At 38.1% G+C, this 23,332-nt stretch overlaps 1 pseudogene; it reads right to left on the minus strand.

The window, feature by feature from the left end:
• Positions 1-23,052: 23,052 nt before the first annotated feature.
• The window catches only part of LOC101682344, a 46,024-nt pseudogene continuing 45,744 nt past the window's right edge, over positions 23,053-23,332 (minus strand).

A 23,332-nucleotide genomic window follows, 5' to 3' on the forward strand; every position in this document is an offset into this window, starting at 1 on the left:
ATGCTTCTCTGGAAGGTTAGTTAGATGTAGTAATGTTCCACTCCCTTCCTTAAAAATACTTAAGATCAAACTGGTCTCTATTGATTAAAATTCACAAGTGTCAGGAGGCATTAGTAAAATAAGTAAGTAAATAAATAAATATTTATTTATTTACATATATAAAAAAATCACCTGGTAATCCCCATGCTAATGAGTCACAGCCTTCACATCTTAGAAAATATCCTTGTTCTCAAAGGGACTTTTTATTGTTTCAGTGTATTGCTCAATTTCCCCTGCATCTTCCATTTTATAGTTCTGTGGATTTAATAAAGAAAACTTTAAAATTCTACGTGTATATATTATAAAATATATGCATATCTAATATGGGTCTTATCAGCAAATGGTTTTTGAATAATAAGAAATTATCTAGTGGCTGAGTTAAATGAGTTATTAAATGATGAATCATAATGACTACAGTCAATTATTTATTATGATCAGTCAGTAATAACTAATATCAATAAATAATTCTATGTTAATAATTTTATGAATATTCAGTGACTAATATTAATAATCAACAAATTAATATGTTAATCAGTCAAAATACATATGTTTTTATCCTTTATTTTATTACTTTTTCTAAATTATGAAAGAAGGTTTTTTTAAGATTTTATTTATTTGACAGAGAGAGATCACAAGTAGACAGAGCGGCAGGCAGAGGGAGAGGGGGAAGCGGGCTTCCTGCTAAGCAGAGACCCCGATGTGGGACTCAATCCCAGGACCCTGAGATCATGACTTGAGCTGAAGGCAGAGGCTTAACCCACTGAGCCACCCCGGTGTCCCTAAAACTAGTATTTTTATGGTTAACAATATAAGAAGAATGTGGCAAGTAAAAGACCTCCCATCCATCCTAATTCTTCTAAAGTCAACCATACTTGGGGTGCTTGGGTGGCCCAGTCAGTTAAACATCTGTCTTTTGCTAGGGTAATGATCCTAGAGTCCTAGGACCGAGTCCCGCATTAGGCTCCTTGCTCAGCAGGGATCCTGCTTCTCTCTCTCCCTCTCCCTCTGCCTGCCACTCCGCCTGCTTATGCTCGTGTGCACTGTCTCTCTCTCACTCAGAAAAATTAAAAAAAAAAAAAAGATTTAAAGTCCACCCTGTTTAATGATTTCTTGCATATACCTTGAGACATTCTCCAAACTTATGTAAGTCATGTTTATATAACATAGTGCTTATTCGTTTTTAGTTAAGTAAGATCATACCTGCAACACTTTTATGTTTTAAAAATTACTTTTATATTCATCAACATATTTGGGTATCTATCTTCTTAACTATTGTTTAAACTTTTCTGTAATTTATAAAACAGGCACAGCTAATTTCTACTTTTTCCTTCCTCAACACACGAGGTAATGGCTACCTTTATACACATTAGCAGGTGCACACTTTTTGGTTCAATGACACAAACCAAATGTTAAAAATCATTATTTGGCTTGAGTTTTCATCATAGACCAACTTTCCAGGCTATAACCATAAATATAAAATTTTCTCTGAAGGCAATTTTCATTGCAATTAAATATCAAAAGCTTAGATAAATGTAACACAATGATGTTACATTTGGGAGCATGAATGGCCGCACAGAGCAGCTGGTACATGGCTCTTGGGATCAGCATGCTGCTGTTCTGTCATACAGACTTTGTCCTCACCATGGGAGAATACAGAACAGGGTATTTTTGCATATTTACTCTTCTCGCATCCCTTCTTATTCCTACTCCTGAACAACAATAAGAATTTCTTTCGGTATCCAATATGATTTGCCATGAATTTTGTTGAGTGATATTCTGAAATTTTTCTTCCCCATGAAATTTCAAGGTGCCAAAACTGATATTCTGCTGTTAATTTACTCATGTAAGATGTGAAAGATTTCCATGTCGAATTTAACCTCAAAGACTGGTCGCCTAAATGGAAGTTAAATACCAAAACAAACGATTTAGCTCATTTTTAAACATCATTATATCTAACAGAGGTATTCTGCAAAGATTTAAATTATGCTGTAATTAACTTCTGTTACATTTATATTATTATCTCAAATTTTATAAATGTATGTGAAGCATATTGTTTAAATTTTTGTGAATAATTTTATTAAAGCTCTCCAGACATTGTACTCTTTTTTTTTTTTTTTTAGATTTATTTATTTATTTTAGAGGAAGAGAGAGCATGAGCAGGAGGGACAGGGAATGGGAGAGAGAGAATCTGAAGCAGACTCCACATTGAGTGCAGAGCCCAACACCAGGCTCCATCCCAGGACCTGAGTTCATGACCTGTGTTATAACCCAGTCAGATGCTTAACCAACTGAGCCATCCAGGTGTCCTGCACTCTTTTTAAATACTTGTGGTGACTGCGAATTTCCCTATTTATTTTATAATTTACAAACAAAGAGCTTTAAAACAGAGATGGTAAGGATATAATCTCTCTGTTTAACTTATTTCACTCAGAGATTATGCTGAGTGAAATAAGTCAAGCAGAAAGAGTCAATGGTCATATGGTCTCACTTACTTGTGGAGCATAAGGAATAACACAGAGGACACTGGGAGATGGAGAGGAGAAGTGAGTTGGGGAAAATCAGAGGGGGAGACAAACCATGAGAGACTGTGGACTCTGAGAAACAAACTAAGGGTTTTGGAGGGGAGGGGAGTGGGGGGTTGGGTGAGCCTGGTGGTGGGTATTAAGGAGGGCAAGGATTGTATGGAGCACTGGGTGTGGTGCATAAACAATGAATTTTGGAACACTGAAAAAAGATAAAATTAAATAAAAAAAAGAAAAAAAAACTATTTGAAATGGTGGCTGTGATGATGATTCGATCAGAATGCACATTCCTTAGGGAATTAGTTGACATGCAGGTTCTAAGCCCTCAGTTAAGTTTGGCTGTAGCCTGCCCTCCCTTCCAGTTTGGATCTGTTTGGAGCAGACTGGGAAGAGGGAGCTATGCGGTCTATTGAGGACTCAGTCAGAGATGAGCTAAGTCACAGGAATAGCATGTAAAGCCCACGAAGGAAGCAAGCATCTTTCATTGAAGTCCTAGTGAAATCTATTTGTGGGACAAGAACAAGTTATTCATCTGCTTTTCTCCCAGGCTCATCCAATTTGATGCTATTGCCTTTGGTTCTAAAAATTCTGCTTTAAGCTTCAGTCAGCTCTCACTGTATTTTGCAGCTGAAAATCAAATCTCTTACCTCTGGCAGTAGAACCTCCCCACCGAACCATCTTTGATATGTTGATAATGTCCTCATTCTTCTCATACATCTCAATAAAGAAAAGTGTTATTTCTTAACTCAAATTCAATTATCATTTTTTCCATCTGTTTCTAATCAACAGTGGCTTTTAATGTTTGAGAAAATTTGGTCTGCGAGCTCTATGATATTTGCAAGAGAAAGGTAGATACACCGGGAATGGGGAAGAATGTTAAAGTTCAACGCAATGATCTAATTTAATACATTCATCACAAACAAGGTACTGGGTTCCAAATAAGAGATTATTTGCTGGAGATCATGTAAATATTGAGTGGCAGAACAAGGTCTAAGACCCATATCTCTCATTTCAGTGGGTAGTGCTGTTTTTTCCTATCGCCACACTCCCATGTCTATGGCAGCCCTGTAGCCTGCAAAGAGGGGGCAAGGGAAATTCCTGCCAATGCCTGGTACACAGATGGTCAAGTCAGGGAAGTCCGCCTACCTGGACTGCTGTTGCCGTTCAACCCCATGATGGAAACCATCTAGGGAGAAACAGGAACAAACTGTAGCGGCCCGTGGGCTGAGCTCACAGCAGCCTCAGTGGTGATCCCCGTGTGCCTGGCTTTTAACCCTTTGCCTTGATAGCTATGCTGCTCTAAAGGGATTAACCCTATGACATGAACAAAGGGAAGCCAAGGGGTGGCTGACTATGAATAAGCCCTTATGGGGTCAGGATATGGGAAAGACATTTGGGTCCACCTGCAAAAGCCCGAGTGGCCCTCACTGTTTTCCATGTCCCAGTTCAGAAAGCACCAGCATCAACCACCACCACCCCCCCAACCCCGCCACAATCAGAAGCTGAGACCTTAGCTCAGGAGTGAACCTTAGCTCCTGACCCTCCAGTACATATGGTAGATTGGACGCACCACACCCAGGATGGCATATTGCCAGGAAGGCTGGATTGCCTTTGAAGGACAGTGACTTGCTTAATGCAGTAACAGCGTGTCCTGTGTGATCTAAAGAAGCCCACAGCAACTGCCAGAAGAAGCTGGGGGTCATTCACCAGAGTTTCTAGCTAGTGAGGGACTGGCAAATTGATTATATTGGCCCCCTCCCACTGAATGAGAGTTCTAACCATGCCCGCCCTGGTTTGTGTGGACACAGCACCTGGCCTAACCCAGGCTTTCCCCTGTCGCCATGCAAACCAGGCTGTCACCATTGGGGGATTGAAGAAATTGAGTACCATACCCTCATCAAATAGTGATTGGGGGGGTCACATTTCAAATGTCAGGATATGTAAGACTGGGCAAAAGAATGACATTGAATGGAAATTCCATCTCCTTTATTACCCACGAGCAGTGGGGGTGGTAGGAAAAATCTTACAAAACTGCAAATCTGCTATTATTTCTGTAATTTAAATCCAACAAGAGCTCTCCATCCATCTTTTAAAATAAAGTTCAGACTTGACACTATGGCCCACAGGCTGTTCATTAGCAGCTATCATTTCAGTATGCTTCTCAAAACATTTCCACACACACTTGTAATAATATGATTAATGCTCCTGCTCCTTCTACCTCCAACTGGAAGTTAGACTGCTTGTGTTCTTTCTGTCGGAATCTCAAGTGCTTAGAATTCATGTTTAAAAAAATACATAAAAAACAAAGGGAGGGGCGCCTGGGTACTCAGTGGGTTAAAGCCTCTGCCTTCAGCTCAGGTCATGATCTCAGGGTCCTGGGATGGAGCCCCACATAGGGCTCTCTGCTCAGCAGGGATCCTGCTTCCCCCTTTCTCTGCCTGCCTCTCTGCCTACCTGTGATCTCTCTCTGTCAAATAAATAAATAAAATCTTAAAAAAAACCACACAGAAACAAGAGGGAAAATGAGTGGAGGTGGATGCCATACCTAGGAAGTTTCTATAATGATCACAAAGAAGTTCTTGTTCTTAAAAATAGCCAGTTTATATCAATCCTTTGGAAGAGAGATTAACAGCATAAAAATGATCAATATTTCTCAATATTTTTGATAAAATTTTGGGGGGAGTGCAAACCCACATTTGAATTTGTAATTGTTTTTCTAATATAAATTGTGCCAAAAATAATCGTTCTTCAGAGTGAATGAGGCCAAACCTTAATGGATGAAACTTCACACTTCATTATGCTTGTTTTGCAATTTCTTGAAAACTTAAATCTCCGAAGTTTCTTCCTCTCATTGTTATTTTTTACTGTAAGCCCTAAACAATGTTAAATCTGTTGTAAAACTACTACCATAACCAAATTACAACTTTCAAGAAAGCACTTACCTTAATAAAGATATTCAATAAATATCAGGACTCTTTATTTCCTAGGTTTTAATTAAAGCCCGGAATCCTTGGAATGTCTTTCCTCTTCCTTTCATACATTATCAATACACTTTTTATATGGTCTGTGTTTTTCCCTCACTTTCACTTTACTTTTAAATTTTTGCTCTCTAGTTGTTTAATCCAACTCATTCTTTCTGGATATTTTGGATTCAAACATGTAACAGATGATTTCTCTCCTGTTAAGGAAGGTCTTTTTTTTTTTTTTTCCAGTGTTATGAGCTCATGAATATAATTGGGTATATTTACTTCAGAATTCAAATATGGTTCTGTTCCAGATATATTTGCTTTACACATATATTTGGGGAATGACTGAAAAGCTATAATAAATCTGACTGTATCCCTTTCAAATGTGCATGAAGTATCAGGTGTCCTGAAGACCCACATCCAAATAAACAGAGAAATCAGTGCCTCCCCAAAATTATGACTTTTTTTTTGGTCCCATGAAGATCCCGGAGCTGTTCCAGTCTTTTGGCCATTAGTTTTTATGTTGTCACTACTATGATTTTAGGACTGTTTATCCAATATGGAGACACACCCATTGTCGGAGGAAGTAACTGAAATCTCTGTTATATCCTCTTTGTTTCCTCAATGTTTTGCTTCTTCTGCTCTTTGACTTGTACTGGTGGGCCTCTCCTGCTCACCTTCGCACTGAGATAAATGTTATTTGGAGTTATATTTTCTATAGTCATTTCTGCTGTGTTAGCAAAACTCTTCATAGTGGTTGTGGCCTTCAAAGCCATAAAACCAGGAAACTCTCCAAATGTGGTTGGTGAACCAATTCTCAATTGCTCTAGTCCACAGTGGCTCCCTCGCTCAAGTACTCGTCTGCATAATCTGGCTGGGAACTGCTCCCTCTTTCCCTACCATTGACACACAATCAATTTGGTAAAATGCAGCAAGGGATCCACCACTGCCTTCTACTGTGTTCTGGGTGTAACTGGGGCTCTCTAGCACTTCTGAGCTTGACTATTGCTTTTCTGGCTATCAGGCTACCAGACAGTTTTGGGGCACCTAGGTGGCTCAGTTGGTTAAGCATCTGCCTTGGGCTCAGGTCATGATTCTAGGGTCCTGGGATGGGGCCCCATGTCAGGTTTCCAGCTTAGTGGGGAGCCTGCTTCTCCCTCTCCTCCCCACTTGTGTTCTCTCTTGTTATCTCTGTCTCCTTCTCAAAACAAAACAAAACAAAGCAAAATGGATACCAGACAGCTTCAGTAAGCCCCAAATGATCACATTCAACATGCTGATTTTCTGTAGTGTGTGGATTTCTTCCATACCCACTTATCTGAGCACCAAAGGCAGAGCTGTGGCAGCTTTGCAAACCTTTTCAATCTGGGCTTCCAGTGCTGGTTTACTGAGTTGTGTATTTCTTCCCAAGTGATATGTGATCCTACTAAGATTGGGTAGGAATTCAAGGAAAATAACTTGTATATCTTCTTCCCAAAAGTAAAAGGAATACGTGTTTAAGTGACACTATTGACACAAAATGAACAGTAATATGGAAATAAAGATTCCAAAGTGTGGCATGAAATAAATGCGTTTCATTAAAACAATGACAGTTGTTTTTTAATGGAATGACACCATCATCCCTGTGGGCAGCAGGCCATGGTGAAAAAAGCTCTGTGGTCAGATAGAGCAACGTTCAATTTCAACACCTCTACTGGCTGACTCTGACTTCCGGTGTATCCAATTAACATTCCCTTGAATTGCACACATCTTTCTCCTCTTTAAGCAACATGTGGCAGGTGAACAAGGGTTAGGGTGACAATTAAGTAAAATCATCCATGTGAAAATATAATGGGTACTCAGAATATGCTTCCTTTATGTTAACTATCATTTTCTTCTTATTTCAATAAAAATTAAATTTTAAGGCATTTTAAGTTCGGGGGTAGAAAGCTAGTGATGTCTAGTTGTCTCTCATTAAACTATTCATAAACCCAAAACAAGATGAAATTTGAGCTTTGGGAAGTTTAAATGGGCTTTCATATGTCCATATGGATCTAAGACTAGGGAGAAAAGTGAGGGAAACAGACAGTGCTTACTGCATGTCCCTCCAACATGGAAGTGGGGAAGCTTGACCGACTGAGAGAGAGAAGACCGTCCTTTATGGGAAAGGTTGTTTTTGAATATACTCAGAACTTTCAAACATCTTTTCTTTCCTCTTCTCCCTACTGATATCCGATATCCCTTACAATTTATAAAATCTAAAGATTTTATTTATTTATTTGACAGAGATCACAAGTAGGCATAGAGGCAGGTAGAGAGAGAGAGAGAGAGAGGAGGAAGCAGGCTTGCTGTCGAGCAGAGAGCCCGATAAAGGGCTCGATCCCAGGACCCTGGGATCATGACATGAGCTGAGGGCAGAGGCTTTAACCCACTGAGCGACCCAGGCACCCCTCCCTTACAATTTCTTAAACTATATTTTCCAGTAGTGAGATATGTAAGGGATTATATGTGAATTAAGAAATGAGGTTTTGATCCAGGAATGTAAGATTAACAACTATAAATAAAAGCACCTGGATGAACTATAGAACAGTTCTCTCTGAGAGATGGAGTTTTCAGTTAATTATTTTTCTCTGGCAAGGGAATTCTTCTGCACAGACCATTTCTGATTGTCCAGTAAGAGACCTGTCCTCCTCAGTTAGCTCTCCTCAGTTGCCAGGTCAACATCTGCGTGTACATACAGACGAGTGCCACATTCTTGATTTCTGGAGCTTAAGCTAGAGTTTGCTATGGTAGTTAGGGTCTCTGCTGAGGCGCGGAGGCCATCCGCCAAGAAATAAAAGCATTGGAAATAAAGGATTCTCGTAAGTTACTGCATCAGGTAAATGTTTTTTATTTTTTGTCTTGTCTCGTTTTGTTTTGTTTTTAGAGCAGGAGTTATATGTCATTCAAAGTTCTGGAGCTTGAGAGGCATTGTGCTTGCACGTAATATTGAACACAGTACAACTGTCAGATGAAGGAACGTTGCCTTAAAGGTATTCTTAGCTTAACTCCATTCTCAGTTGCCACCTATCTTTTTTCTTTCTGTAATAAAATAGATTTATTTTTTAAAAAGATTTATGTATATATTTTGGGGGGGGGCAGAGGGAGAGAGAATCTCAAGCAAAAGCCTCACTGAACAGGGAGCCCAACACAGGGCTTGATCTCACAACCCTGACATCATGGCCAGAGCTGAAATCAAGTCAGATGTTCAATTGACTGAGCCACCCAGGTGCTCACAAAATAGATTTCTAACTAAAATTAAGATAGGTTTACCACTTTGGTTATACTGCACTGAGTTGCTTCTATTTGGTCATAAATCTGTAGCAAAGGGAAAGAATATTCCATTAGAATCTGCTTTGACGTGAATAAGGCAAATTATACTCAGTTTATTACCCAATGATAATGGAAAAGATGGTATTGTAGAAGTTGTGTTGGAAAGTTTCTACAGCTATATTATGCATCTATTCACTGAAACTTACAGCTTAAGAAGGGATAAGCTTAGTTTAAAAAAAATGGAAGATCAGCACAATTATGACAAAGTAAGGTCACGTTTTCTAGAGCAAATCTTTCTGTCTTGGGGTTGCATATCAAGAACTGAATTGTAAGGAATTGATAGAAGGAATAAATGTCTTCAGAAACATTCCCATATAAATGGTAGAAATATTTTAACCCTCTTGAGGGAGCCTAACCAAGTATTTAAATGGATATCAAATATGTATTTCTTTTTTTTTTTTAGATTTTACTTATTTATTTGACAGAGAGAGAGAGAGAGAGAGAGCACAAGCAGGGGGAGTGGGAAAGAGTGAAGCAGACTCCCCAATGGGCAGGGAGCCCCATGTGGGGCTTGATCCCAAAACCCCAGGATCATGACTTGAAATGAAGGACACTTAACCGACTGAGACAACCGGGCCTCCCATTATCAAATATGTATTTCAAACCAAATGTACATTTCAAACCAAAATGTACAGTCCAAATGAAATGGACTGTAAGGGGGTACACCGTGCAGCAATTGAGTCATGGTGAATACAGAATACCTCATCATCCAATGGTTCTTTACAAAATATCTAAATTTATTACTTTGTAACATAGTACACTTAAAAGTATAGATAATGTCCAAGTACTGTTTAAAAAATTTTCATTCCATAAAAGCCTTTTTATGACCATGTTGCTAAAAAAGTATTAGTACCAGGGCTCCTGGGCGGCTCCATTGGTTAAGCATCTGCCTTTGGCTGAGGTCATGAACCCAGGGTGCTGGAATCAAGCCCCTCATGGGCTCTCTGCTTCTTCCTCCCCGTTCTGCCCCTCCCCCCAACTTGTGCTCACTCTGTCTCCCTCTGTCTCAAATACATAAATACAATCCATATATATATATATATATATACATATATATATATATTTGTTTTTGTTTTTATATATATCTATATCAGTACCTATGAAGGACTTCAGTCCCTGGGTATCCTTTCCCCAACCACATTCTGCCCCCTGCCGTTCTCTAGAGGGAAGCGCTACTCTAAATTTTGTGTTCATCATTTCCTTGCTTTGTTTGAAAACAGTTTTCCATCCCAAGGTAGTACCTTGTTGAATTTTTACTGCTTTTCAACTTTATATAAATGTATCATATTGTATATGTTCTTCTGTAATTTGCTATATTTCAAAAGCCTGTTTTAAGGATTTATATGCATAGTCATATGTGATATAGTTTTAGTTCATTCTTGGTCCTGACTGCATATTGTATATTGCTGTGTAAGAATAGCAGCAAATGGTGCTGTTTCTTCTATTCTATTTTATTCCTCTATTCTTGTACAAATCTGTTTATATAGGTACTATTTCTCTAGAAGTGGAATTTCTGTGTCATAGGGGATTTCTTTGCTAAGAAGTATCAAATTGCTTCCTAAATTCTATTTCTAAATTCTATATATGAACTTTCAACAGCTGCTTATATAAACTCCCACTGCTCCACACTTTTACCAAACCTTGGTCATTGTCAGACTGTTAATTCTGTCACTTTGAGATTATGAAGTGGTATTTCATTTTGTCTTATAATTCCCTGATTCATAATGAAATTGTGATTTTACTTCCGCTTTTCTTTGAAATACAATAACTTCACAATGACATCACTAAGCGTTGGATTTCTTTTTTTAATCATGTCTGGGATATTCTGGTCTTTCTAAATATGTAGAGTGACTTTTACTATTTTAGGAAAATTCCCAGACGTTTAAGAAAGTATTTTGTTTCCCCTAGTTTCTATCTCCTCTCCTTAGAGATATATAATAGTCTTATTCTATGCCTCTTAACCTCTATTTTTTCTATACTTTCTATATCTTTCAATGTCCCTTAAGCTCTATTTTCTGGTTTTCATCAAAGAGAAAAATTATTTATCTTCAGAAATTGCCTTTCTCTATTTAAGGATCTTGACAAAATTTAATATCCATTCTTCACACAAACACTTGGGGAAGTGCAGCCTGGTTATCTCTAAAGCCAGCTTCTCTCTTAGTGGGGAGACACTATGACATTCCCACTAATGTCAAGAACAAGGCAAGAGACTCACTTATTTCCATTACTCCTTAGTACTATATTGGAGGTATGGGCCAGTGCATTTTTTTTTAAAGGAAAATAACTAGAAATCTAGCAAATGGAAAAGAAGATACAAAACTATCTCTAATAGCAGATGATATGGTAATATACCTGAAACATCTAAAACAATCAAGGATGCAAACAATGAAATAAATTTAAAAAAAGAGTAGAAGAGAAAACGAGCGTACAAAATCAATGTGTATACAAACACAACCAGACAGAAGAGAAAACTCTATAATAGCTACAGGTAAGATAACAATTCCTGGAAATCAACATAATGAGATATGTGAAGAAACCATGTGAGAAAGACTTTAGCACACTTCTGGAAGTGGACGTGAACAAATGGAACGATATCCCTTGTTTGTGGACGTCAGGGTTTTTTTGTTTTTTTTTTTTTAAAGATTTTATCTATTTGAGAGAAAGCGCACAAGCAGGGGTAGAGGACCGAGGGAGAAGAGCAGAGGATGAGCAAGAAGCAGACTCACCACTAAGCAGGGAGCCCTACGCAGGGCTTGATTCCAGGACCTTGAAATCATGACCTGAGTCGAAGGCAGATTCTTAACTGACTGAGACATGCAGGTGCCCAGACGTCAATTTTCTTGAATTAACATAGAAATTTAGCACAGTCCTAACATAAATAGCATAATTTTTTAAGCAAAAAAAAAAAAGGTAACTCTGAAATTCATATTGCAAAAAATATACTAGAGTACACATGATATTTTAAAAACATACAAAGAAAAGAAAAGAACCATAAAAGGGAAATAGTCCTTTCAGATATGAAAGCACATTATAAAACCTCTGTATTTAAAACACTGTGGTATGGGCACAAAAGGAGACACACAAAAGAATGGAATAAACAAAAATTCAGAAACAAATACAAATACAAATATAAAAGCACCATCCCAAAATGGACTTTTAAATCAATACAATGGGAAAAACTAACTAGGCATTCGGGAAAATAGTGAAATTGGGTCCCTATGTCAAATACCAGCATAGGTTCCAAATAGAAGAGAAATCTGAACATAAAAAAATAAAACCATACAAATACAAGAATACACAGCTGAAGTTTTATTTAACCCAAATCTACCGCTCTGCCTACTTGCGCTCTCTCTTTCTGTTAAATAAATACATAAAATATTTTAAAAAAAGTCACTCTAAATAGTCTGGAGGGGATAAGGAGAGAAGAGATACGCGCCAGGACAGTATTACTGTCAGAGGCAAAAGGAATCCAAATAGTGGTTTTGTGTAATATGAGTATAAACAGGTGTGATAGTTCATTTTATGTGTCAATTTCATTACATCAGGGAATACCCAGATATTTAGTGAAAATATTTCTGGGTGTGTCTGTGAGAGTTTTCCCCAATGACATTAGGCTTTGAATCAGTGGTTGTAGCAAACCAGATTGCCTTCACCAGTGTGGGTGGGTGTTGTCCAATTTGTTGAGGACCTGAATAGAACAAAAGGCAGAGGAAAGGAGAAGGTGGCCCCTTTCTGTCTGATTGCTGAGCTGAGATGTTTTTCTTCTCCTGCCCTTGATTGAGACTTAACACCATCAGCTCCCCTGATTCTCACACCTTTGGACGTGGACACCACCAGATTTCCTGGGTATCCAACTTGCAGATCAAAGACTATGAGACTTCTCAGCCTCCACAACTGCATGAACCAACTCCTTCTAATAAATCTCGGGGTTCCTTAGAGGACCCTGTCTGATACACAGACAGACAATTGATGGCAGAGAATACATCTTCTTTATACAATTTGTGAATCGTGCACACACTGAGAATAAAAAGCAAAGTATAAGTTTTGGAAAATCATACACTATTTTAACCATTTTAAGAATGAGTGGAAATTAAATCTTCAGGTGTGAACAGAATTTAAAAAGTAAATGAACTTGCTTTATACCAATGACAATCTGAAGTCTTAATAATATTCACTGTATTTAAAAAGCTACATCACTATATGTATCTCAGGAAAGAATGAAGTTTTATGGGAACTAAGATACACATGTAAAATGACATTTTGTAGAGGACTACAGTGAGGAAAAAAAAAAAACAGCGTAATAGAGCACTTTCCGTAGATGTTCCCAAGCCATCAGAACATGCAAGGTGAAATTTTAGTGAGAGGCTACAGACATTACTGCCAATGACTTTATGAACATTTAAAATAAATTTTCTTTTTCTTTTTGTCGACAGTGAGGATGTACTTTATTGATTTTTAGTTTTTGTATTACATCAGTAGTAAAATCAAATTACAACTTTAGTAATAGATTTAAATTTCTGGCACATCCAATACTCCCTTGGAAATAGTTGAAATGGGCTTTGAAGACTTGATGGGCAAGATTGTTAAAAAAAAAAAAAAAGGAAGCAGGGTAGGGTGGGGGAGAAATCAAAGCTTGTTTCAGCAAAGTAAAATAAATTATAGAGAAATGGTTAGCTAGAGTCCTTACTTAGAGTTCTATTCTCAAACCAAATGTGTCTGCTTTTCTTCTGTAACACCAAGACCTGAACACTTCAGTCTTGGTTCGACAAACTTCCACCCAACAATTCGATATTTTATGTGGAACAATTGTTCAACCCATTGTGTTGGGGCTTTTGTTGTTGTTGTTAGTTTATTTTACCATTTTATTACTCAATTTCAAGTTTACATAAAACATCTAGAAAATCCACCATCGCTTAAGGAAAAATAATTTCAAAGGTAAACATGAGCAAACACAGCATGCTGCCATTTCTCCCAGATGAACAGATTTTATTTGTGAGGAGAGCACATGATAACCCTTAGAGAAGAAGAAAAAAATAACTGGAACAGCTAAAACAACTATACGGTGTAATGGTTTCATCGTGATGGTTTGGCAGACTCAAATCTGTGACGATCCTGAATCTGCTACTAATTAAATAGGGCCAGCATAGGAAATAAAACATCTGGACCAAAATCATGGCTGAGATATTAACAGAAACATTACCTATCCCTCACACTTTCTTTTCACTTGACAAGGCTGTATGAAGCAACATTGTCTTCCTTAAATATTTCTGAAACAAGATTATTACCATAGAGATCTACGCTCTCCATCTCCTTCTAGAATGGGAAATAATAATATAGATAAATAATTCCAAATTAGTTCTGTTAAAATATTTTTCCTCTGATGATTTAGAAAATGAGTCTTATTTCCTATCCACCTTGGAGGGCGGGCGGTGGGCTCGCCCTTTTTCATCTTTGCAATTCCTTTAATTCTTATCACTTTTTCATCTTTGCAATTCCTTTAATTCTTATCACTATATTTTTAAGGAGGCTCCTCCCAGGTTATGTCTTCAGCACCCTGGTCATACAAGTATCTTACACTGTCCTCCTTAAGAGTTTTGAAATCATTTTTACTTAGCACTCACACTGTAGAATGGCATAGAGTTCCATGTTCGTGTTCAAGAGTAACATACAAAAAAATAAACTCTGCATGGTAAAAAAAAAAAAAAAAAAAGGATAGATTTTTTATTTTGTTCTTTGGCTGGATTCATAAAAGGAGAAAAACCTGAGACGTGTCATGGTGGGAGGGGTGTTCCAGGGTTCCTACTCAAGTCAATTATTCAGTATAATTATGAAAATTTAACATCCTCTAAGAATGGTCTAGTCCTTCTTGTGTTTCCCAAATTCATACAGAGAGGAAAGTGGGACCTCTGTTGTCATTTATCTTCAGCTAGAATTCACAGTATGAGTTTCATGGGCTAACTATTGGCTTTTATCTACTCACTGAAAATGCATGGGTGCCTGGGTCCTGGTATTTTTCTGGATGTGCCACTCCACAGTTGTCTGCCCTGGCTTAGTTGCATAAACAACCAAACCCATCTGGACTTTTTATGTTGTGTTACTCTGCTTGAATTAAGAGAGTTTAAGGGTGACCAAAGGAAAATGCTTACACTTAATGTCAATCACATTCTGCCAGAGAAGACTTCATTAGGGATATGTGAAGAGATTGGGAAATGGGTTCCTATCCACATTAGTACACACCCACACACACACACACACACACACACACACACACACAGAGCTGAGAGTTACCATTAATCCTTTCAACAACGCATTTATTGATCCAGGTAATATTCTAGGTTGTAGGAATACTGACATGACAAAGGAGACAAAAATCCTTGCTTTTATGGTAGCTCTTTTCTAGGAAGTGGAAAAAACCAGGGTCATGAAAATTTTAAGTACATTATGTAGTCTATTAGAAGATGATGAATAATGTGGGGGGAAATAAAACAGGAAAGGACACAGGAAATTCTTCCTGAAAGAGAGTTGAGATTTTAAAGAGGGTGGTCAAGAAAAGCCTCACTGAAAAGGAGATAATGAGCCAGCACTTGAAAGAAGTGGGGACGCAAACCATGAAGATGTCTGGGAAAGAGGTAGAGGGAATAACAAGTACCAGCCTCTGATCAGAAGCATATACAGCAGGTTAGAGCAACAGCTAAGAGTAAGAGGCAGGAAGTGACAGGGGTAGGGGTACAGCTGCAGCAAATGAGGTCAAAGAGGTCATGGTCACGGAGGACAGGATCTCTGAGAACCTTGTCCTCCATTTTAACGATTCTCTCTGGCCTTACTCTGACGTAGGTAAGAAGCCACTGGACCTTTTGCAAAGAACAGTGCTATATTGCAAGTTACCTTTTCACAAGATTGCTTCAGCTACTGCATTGAGTGGGGGGAAAAAGACAAATTAGGGAAATCTTTTTCACTATGCCTAAGAATTAAAATCCCGATGAGAGATGATGCCATCTTTGGCCCAGTGGTAAGGATGATAAGAAGTCTTAAAATCCCAGATATATTTTGAAGGATAAACCAGGAGGAGTGCTGGTGGATTGGTATGAATGATCAGGGAAGAGGAGGAGTTAAGGATAACTCCAACAGTCTAGATCAAAACCTGGCAGGGCTACATTTAACAAATTGACTTCCCTGGCTGTAAAATGCTCCTCTGCTAACTCTTGTTAAATGGGTGTGAAAATTTGAATTTGACTGATGAAGGCAACACAGTAACATCTCGATTTTCTAGATTTTGTTGGTTGCATGAGCTTTCCTGCCAGAGTAAATTTTGTTGTGATTTTTTTCTGGACAGTGTCCTGTCTGATGGGATTGACAAAACCCAGTATTAGAGGGTCGGGGTGTCTCACGGTAGAGATCTCCTTACTCACAAGGTCACTAAGGCCCCAATTTGTCCTGAAATAGCTCCATTTTCCTTTCACATGTGTGTTGTTGAGCTGCATTTCTTATCCGCTTACAGACACAAGAAGTAGGAAATCAAAGTTTCATAGACCAAAGTAATTCTTAACTTCGGCTTAATGTTTTTAACTCTACATCATTTGAATCCATAAATTATTCACTGAGTCAATAATGGTGCATGGCTAACATGTACCAATGAATTTTTTAAGAATTATGAACACTTTGTGATTGAACAAGAGAAAGTAAATAATGAGAAGAGGATAAATTCTAAATTAATTAATTAATTAATTAATAATTAGTTGGAATATCAAGTCTCATTCCTGAGATAGTGATGCCCTCTTGTGGCTCTAGACTCTAGCTCTAGAAGGATCATTCCTTCTCCATTTCTTCTGGAACTCAGGGTACTAATTACAAAATGCGATGACATGTTTCTATGTTAACATTAAATTATAACATTGAAATTCACATTAACTAAACTTTCAACTTACTTTCTATTCTAGGATATAGATTTCCAAGAAGAAATTTACCTTTAATCCAGCTTTTTTCTTTTCTATTGGGAAAATAACATCAATTTGGTGTGTGCGTGTGTGCGTGTGTGTGTGTGGTTTATTATGATACTTATATAATGTAAAGTCACAAAGAACACAAAATCAGTGAATATTGAACTGATACTCTCAGAAAAAAATATAGAGTCAGATATCTGTGAACCTCTAGTAACATTTTTTTGGTCAACTGATCAGTATACCTGTTTTATGTATTTCCTGTTTAAAGATACTATACTCAATATATATTGTTTTTGGTTCATTAACATTATAAGATTCACTGACTGCTAACAGGAAGTTTATCAAAAACATGTACTTTCTCCATTAGGCACATCACGCACAGCCTTCCTGCACTTAGGAATAACAGGCAGCACGTCAGCATCAGCATTGCATGTGGGTAGAAATTTATTTTATTTTTAAAGATTTTATTTACTTGACAGAGAGAGAGAGAGATAGCGTACAAGCAGGGGGAGGACAGACAGATGGAGAGGGAAAAGCAGGCTCCCTGCTGAGCAAGGAGCCCAATGCGGGGCTGGGGCTCCATGTGAGACTCCATTCCAGGACCCGGGGATCTTGAACTGAGCTGAAGGAAGACGCATAATGGCTGAGCCACCCGGGCGCCCCATGGGGAGCCTTTTATTTTTTATTTTTTTAAATTAATTTTTAATTTTTTATTTCTTTTCAGCGTAATAGTATTCATTGTTTTTGCACCACACCCAGTGCTCCATGCAATCCGTGCCCTCTCTAATACCCACCACTTGGTTCCGCCAACCTCCCACCACCCGCCCCTTCAAAACCCTCAGATTGTTTTTCAGAGTCCATAGTCTCTCTCATGGTTCACCTCCCCTTCCAATTTCCCTCAACTCCCTTCTCCTCTCCATCTCCCCTTGTCCTCCATGCTATTTGTTATGCTCCACAAATAAGTGAAACCATATGATAATTGACTCTCTCTGCTGACTTATTTCACTTAGCATAATCTCTTCCAGTCCCGTCCATGTTGCTACAGAAATTGGGTATTCATCCTTTCTGTTGGAGGCATAATACTCCGTAGTGTATATGGACCACATCTTCCTTATCCATTCGTCCGTTGAAGGGCATCTTGGTTCTTTCCACAGTTTGGCGACCGTGGCCATTGCTGCTATAAACATTGGGGTACAGATGGCCCTTCTTTTCACTGCATCTGTATCTTTGGGGTAAATACCCAGGAGTGCAATGGCAGGGTCATAGGGAAGCTCTATTTTTAATTTCCTGAGGAATCTCCACACTGTTCTCCAAAGTGGCTGCACCAACTTGTATTCCCACCAACAGTGGAAGAGGGTTCCCCTTTCTCCACATCCCTTCCAACACATGTTGTTTCCTGTCTTGCTAATTTTGGCCATTCTAACTGGTGTAAGGTGGTATCTCAATGTGGTTTTAATTTGAATCTCCCTGATGGCTAGTGATGATGAACATTTTTTCATGTGTCTGATAGCCATTTGTATGTCTTCAATGGAGAAGTGTCTGTTCATATCTTCTGCCCATTTTTTTTTATATGATTGTCTGTTTTGTGTGTGGTGAGTTTGAGGAGTTCTTCACAGATCCTGGATATCAACCTTTTGTCTGTACTGTCATTTGCAAATATCTTCTCCCATTCTGTGGGTTGCCTCTTTGTTTTGTTGACTGTTTCCTCTGCTGTGCAGAAGCTTTTGATCTTGATGAAGTCCCAAAAGTTCATTTTCGCTTTTGTTTTCCTTTGCCTTTGGAGACATATCTTGAAAGAAGTTACTGTGGCTGATATCGAAGAGGTTACTGCCTATGCTCTCCTCTAGGATTCGGATGGATTCCTGTCTCATGTTGAGATCTTTTATCCATTTTGAGTTTATCTTTGTGTGCGGTGTAAGAGAATGGTTGAGTTTCATTCTTCTACATATAGCTGTCCAGTTTTCCCAGCACCATTTATTGAAGAGACTGTCTTTTTTCCACTGTATAATTCTTTTCCTGTTTTGTCGAAGATTATTTGCCCATAGAGTTGAGGGTCCATATCTGGGCTCTCTATTCTGTTCCACTGGTCTATGTGTCTGTTTTTATGCCAGTAACATGTGATCTTGGTGATCACAGCTTTGTAGTAAAGCTTGAAATCAGGTAACGTGATGCCGCCAGTTTTATTTTTGTTTTTCAACATTTCCTCAGCGATTCAGGGTCTCTTCTGATTCGATACAAATTTTAGTGTTATTTGCTCCAGCTCTTCAAAAAATACCGGTGGAATTTTGATCGGAATGGCCTTAAAAGTATAGATTGCTCTAGGCAGTATAGACATTTTAACAATGTTTATTCTTCCGATCCAAGAGCATGGAATGGTCTTCCATCTTTTTGTGTCTTCTTCAATTTCTTTCATGAGTGTTCTGTAGTTCCTTGAGTACAGATCCTTTACCTCTTTGGTTAGGTTTATTCATGGGGAGCCTTTTAGCTAGTGAAATCACCAAAAGAAACGCACAGAAGAATTGCTGGGTCATAGGGTAGTTCTACTTTTAATTTTTCAAAGTACCTCCATACTCCTCCCATAGTGGATGCGCCAGTTTACACCCCACCCACAGTGCACAAAGATTCCTTTTTCTCCACATCCTTGCCAGCATTTATTATCTCTTATCTTTTTTAAATTAACATATAGTGTATTATTTGTTTCAGGGTCTGTGAATCATCAGTCTTACACAATGTTATCTCTTATCTTTTTGATAAGATCATGAGGTATTACTGTGCTTCGGATTTGCATTTCCCTAATGATTAGCAACATTGAGCACTTTTTCATGCACCTGTTGGCCACTCATGTATCTTTTAGGTCGTGTATCTTTATGTCTATTCAGGTCCTTTGCCCATTTTAAACTTGATCCATTTTAAACTGGATCACTTATTTTTACTTGAGTTGTGTGAGTTCCTTATATATTTTGGATATTAACCCCTTTATCAGATATGTTACTTACAAATATTTGCCCCTCATTATTAGGTTGTCTTTTCCTTTTCCTTGTTTCTTTCGCTGTGCAGAAGCTTTTTAGTTTGATGTAGTCCTACTTGTTCATTTTTTATTTTGTAGTTTGCACTTTAGGTGTCACCCCCCCCCCCCCAAAAAAAGAGCCAAGACCCATGTCAAAGAGTTTTTCTCCTGTTTTCTCTTAAAGGAGTTTTATGATTTCTGGTCTTACATTTAACTCTTTATCCCACTTTGAGTTGATATTTCTTTATTCAGACAAGTTTAAAAATCCTACTGATAGGGGCACCTGAGTGGTGCAGTTGGTTAGACATGCAACTCTTGGTTTCTGCTTAAGTCATGATCTCAGGGTCGTGGGATCAAGCCTCATGCCAAGCTCTGTGCTCAGTGGGGAGTCTGCTTGAGATTCTCTTCCTCTCACCCTGCCCCCCCACTCTCTCTTTTTCTCTCTCTCTAAAAATAAAATAAAATCTTTTAAAAAATTCCACTGATACATTTGAGAGGATAGGCTAAATGACAGCTTCCAGAAGCTGAGTTGCTGTTGAATGCCGTTGTATTTTCACCATCTAACATATATTTTACTGATTGGTTTTGATGGTTAGTTATGTCTCCCAACTAGAATAAAAACTTCAGGAAGGCAGAGATTATGATGTCCTTGTTGTTGTTTTTGCTCGCTACTAAGCATCCCCAATGCTCAGAATGAAGTTTTGATAATAAACCAATGGTTATATAGTATTTACTACATGCTTTGTTACAAGGATGGCTATGTACTTTATTTTCCAAACTGGGACTCTTTTTAGATTGAATGGCAGGACCTATTAATAATTATGCTAGGACAATAAGAATGATCAAGCGTGTCCTACACATAGATTTCACAGTTACTCTGTGTAGAACTGTGTAACACAACCTGTGTGAGTGTTTTATGGATATTTCCTCCTTTGCTCCTCATTAAAACATTTGAAGAGATTACTGTTTTCCCCATCCTACAGATGAGCTATAGAACTCTGCTATCTCCATTTTACAAATGAGGAAACTGTGATGTAGAAAGACTAAATAATTTTTTAGAGGGGAGGAGGGGCAGAAGGAGAGAATCTCAAGCCGACTCCCCTGTTAAGCGAGGAGCCTGATCTCACGACCCTGAGATCATGACCTGAGCTGAAATCAAGAGTTGGATGCTTAACTGACTGAGCCACCCAGGTGCCCCATAAAGACTAAATAGTTTAATCAAGATCTCACAACTAGTATATTAAGTATATTAAGTTTGATCTCAGTGCGTGTGATCGCTCTGTTATATTAACTTAAAAAATATTTGTGGCTAAATGAATGAACTGGCCACATTCTTTCATATACTTTGTAGTTTCAAGTTCTCTCTATCAGGATACTCTGGAGAGACTGGCCAGTCTTTTTTTCCCATAATGAAGCCCATAACTCAGTGACTCATGGATAGCTTTGTCTAGGAAAAGTTTGAAGCTTCATAAGAGATGGTGAACTCATATATTAATTTATTCAAGTGTAAGAAATATATTCTGGCTAGGAGAAAATATAAGAACAGATATAAATTAATTGAAAACAATTTTACATTTACCATATAATATGTTCACTTAGTTTTTTGTATAACATTTTAATTTCACTGACTAGATTTCCTTCCAATAGAATATGAAGTCTGTTCTATGTGAAACATTTCTAAGAGCAGGTATGGTGATTATTTCAGATATATCATTGATGTGGGAAGACAGGGGAGGAGGTTAAGTGAGGAAAATAAATTCATATTTTTCTAGCCTGGAGGCCAAATATAGTCATTGAGATTATTATTACTGATTCTCTGAAGAAAATTTCCTTCAAAACTGTTTAGTTCTCTTTCTCAGCCTATGTCCAAATCTCTCTGTGATGAAAATATTAATACTCTCTTTCGACAATGTTGTTTTGGTTGGTTGGTTGGTTTTTGATGCCCAATATACAAAATTATTTTGGCCTCAGATCATCAGAAAACATAAATCTGGTTTAGGAGAAAAGACAAGACCCTGATGTTTAATATCCTTTTTCACTGAGAGACTACAAATGCTAATTTTCTATTGTTTTTATTTGAATTATATTTTCACCTTTTTTTAGAACTCTGAAAGCACATAGGAACACAGAATGGGCAACAGTTTTAGTCAACTCTACTCACCTAGGGATCTTAGAGGAGAAGTAAAAAATGGGGGGTGGAATTTTCACTATAGTTCCACCTAAAGTGGGACAATGTGGTAAATTTTGGAAAGCCCATGAACTTTGGAGTCAGACCCTATATTTAGGCTGTGTAACTTGTTTTTCTCCTTAAGCTTCTCCTTCTTCATTTATTAAAAAAAAAAAAAAAAAGGTGATTAAAAAGCCTGCCATTGACTTAGCAGAGTGATTAAAACGTCTGCTAAAACATCATCAGTAAAACATACTGACATCAAGGATCCCTTGATATGGCACACTGGGAACACATTGTCTTTACGGCATGCCCCCAACAGTGCTGAACCTCCATCTCATAATGAGAAATCACCAGAGAGGCCCACCCTGAGGTACTTGTACAAAATAATGGATGGGCACCCTTCCAAAATGTCAGAATTGTAGAGATAAGGGAGAACTTAGGAATTGTTAGAGGCTGGAAGAAACCAAGGGGACAGGACCAAACTAAACCCAAGATGCTATCCTGGATTGGTCCTAAAACAGAAGCAATGGAAAAACTGGTGAAAGTTGATTAAGTTTTGAATTTACTTTATTATAGCAATATTATGATGTACCGTCATTTTTGGATAAATATTTGATGTTTCTGTAAGATAGTAACACAAAGAGAAGTGTATATAGGAATGCTGTTTTCACAATTTATCTTAAAAAGTCTAGAGTTACTTTTTAAAAAAGCCTCTCATGAAGACTTTTAGAATAATATATTTGGGAAATCCGTAGTTTGGTTTTATTTTTACTGCTCTTAACTGAGCACAGTTTGTTACATTAGTGACCTTGTGAAGATTTCTTGCTTGCCATAACTCATCGGAGTTACTCTTCATTTCTTTTTAACTTTCCCAATCTATTCAGCCTCTTGGTCCAGGCTATAATCTGAATGGCCAGGGGCCTTGGTTTTGCAGATCATTCCACAGCGCAACTGCACAGCTCAGAACGCTTCTGAATTCTCAGGCTTAATGAGGACGTCTACCTGTCTCTGGAGGTTTGCATGATTCCAAACATATTTTTCACCTATTACCTTAGTACTAATTGGGGGCAGGTGCAGAACCAGAGGCCATTAACTTCTCATAGACCCTAATTTCTGGTTGAGAGTGAAAGAGGAGAGAAGTGAGAACAGTGCTAATGAATGGACTCCGGCTTCTCATCAGAACAATAAAAACAGGAACCCCTTTGAAGATGCTATCTTTGGCGTCAGGTCTCAGAATGGCAACAGGAATGTGCCTGGCACAATTACGAAGTTACTGAAGTTTGTTACAGCAACACCTGCCCCTGTCATTTTTCTGCTCATCTTTACTTGATACTCAT

This window comes from Mustela putorius, unplaced genomic scaffold (genome assembly GCF_011764305.1).
Source record: "Mustela putorius furo isolate JIRA1106 unplaced genomic scaffold, ASM1176430v1.1 tig00003988_pilon_pilon_pilon, whole genome shotgun sequence".
Lineage (NCBI taxonomy): Eukaryota > Metazoa > Chordata > Mammalia > Carnivora > Mustelidae > Mustela > Mustela putorius.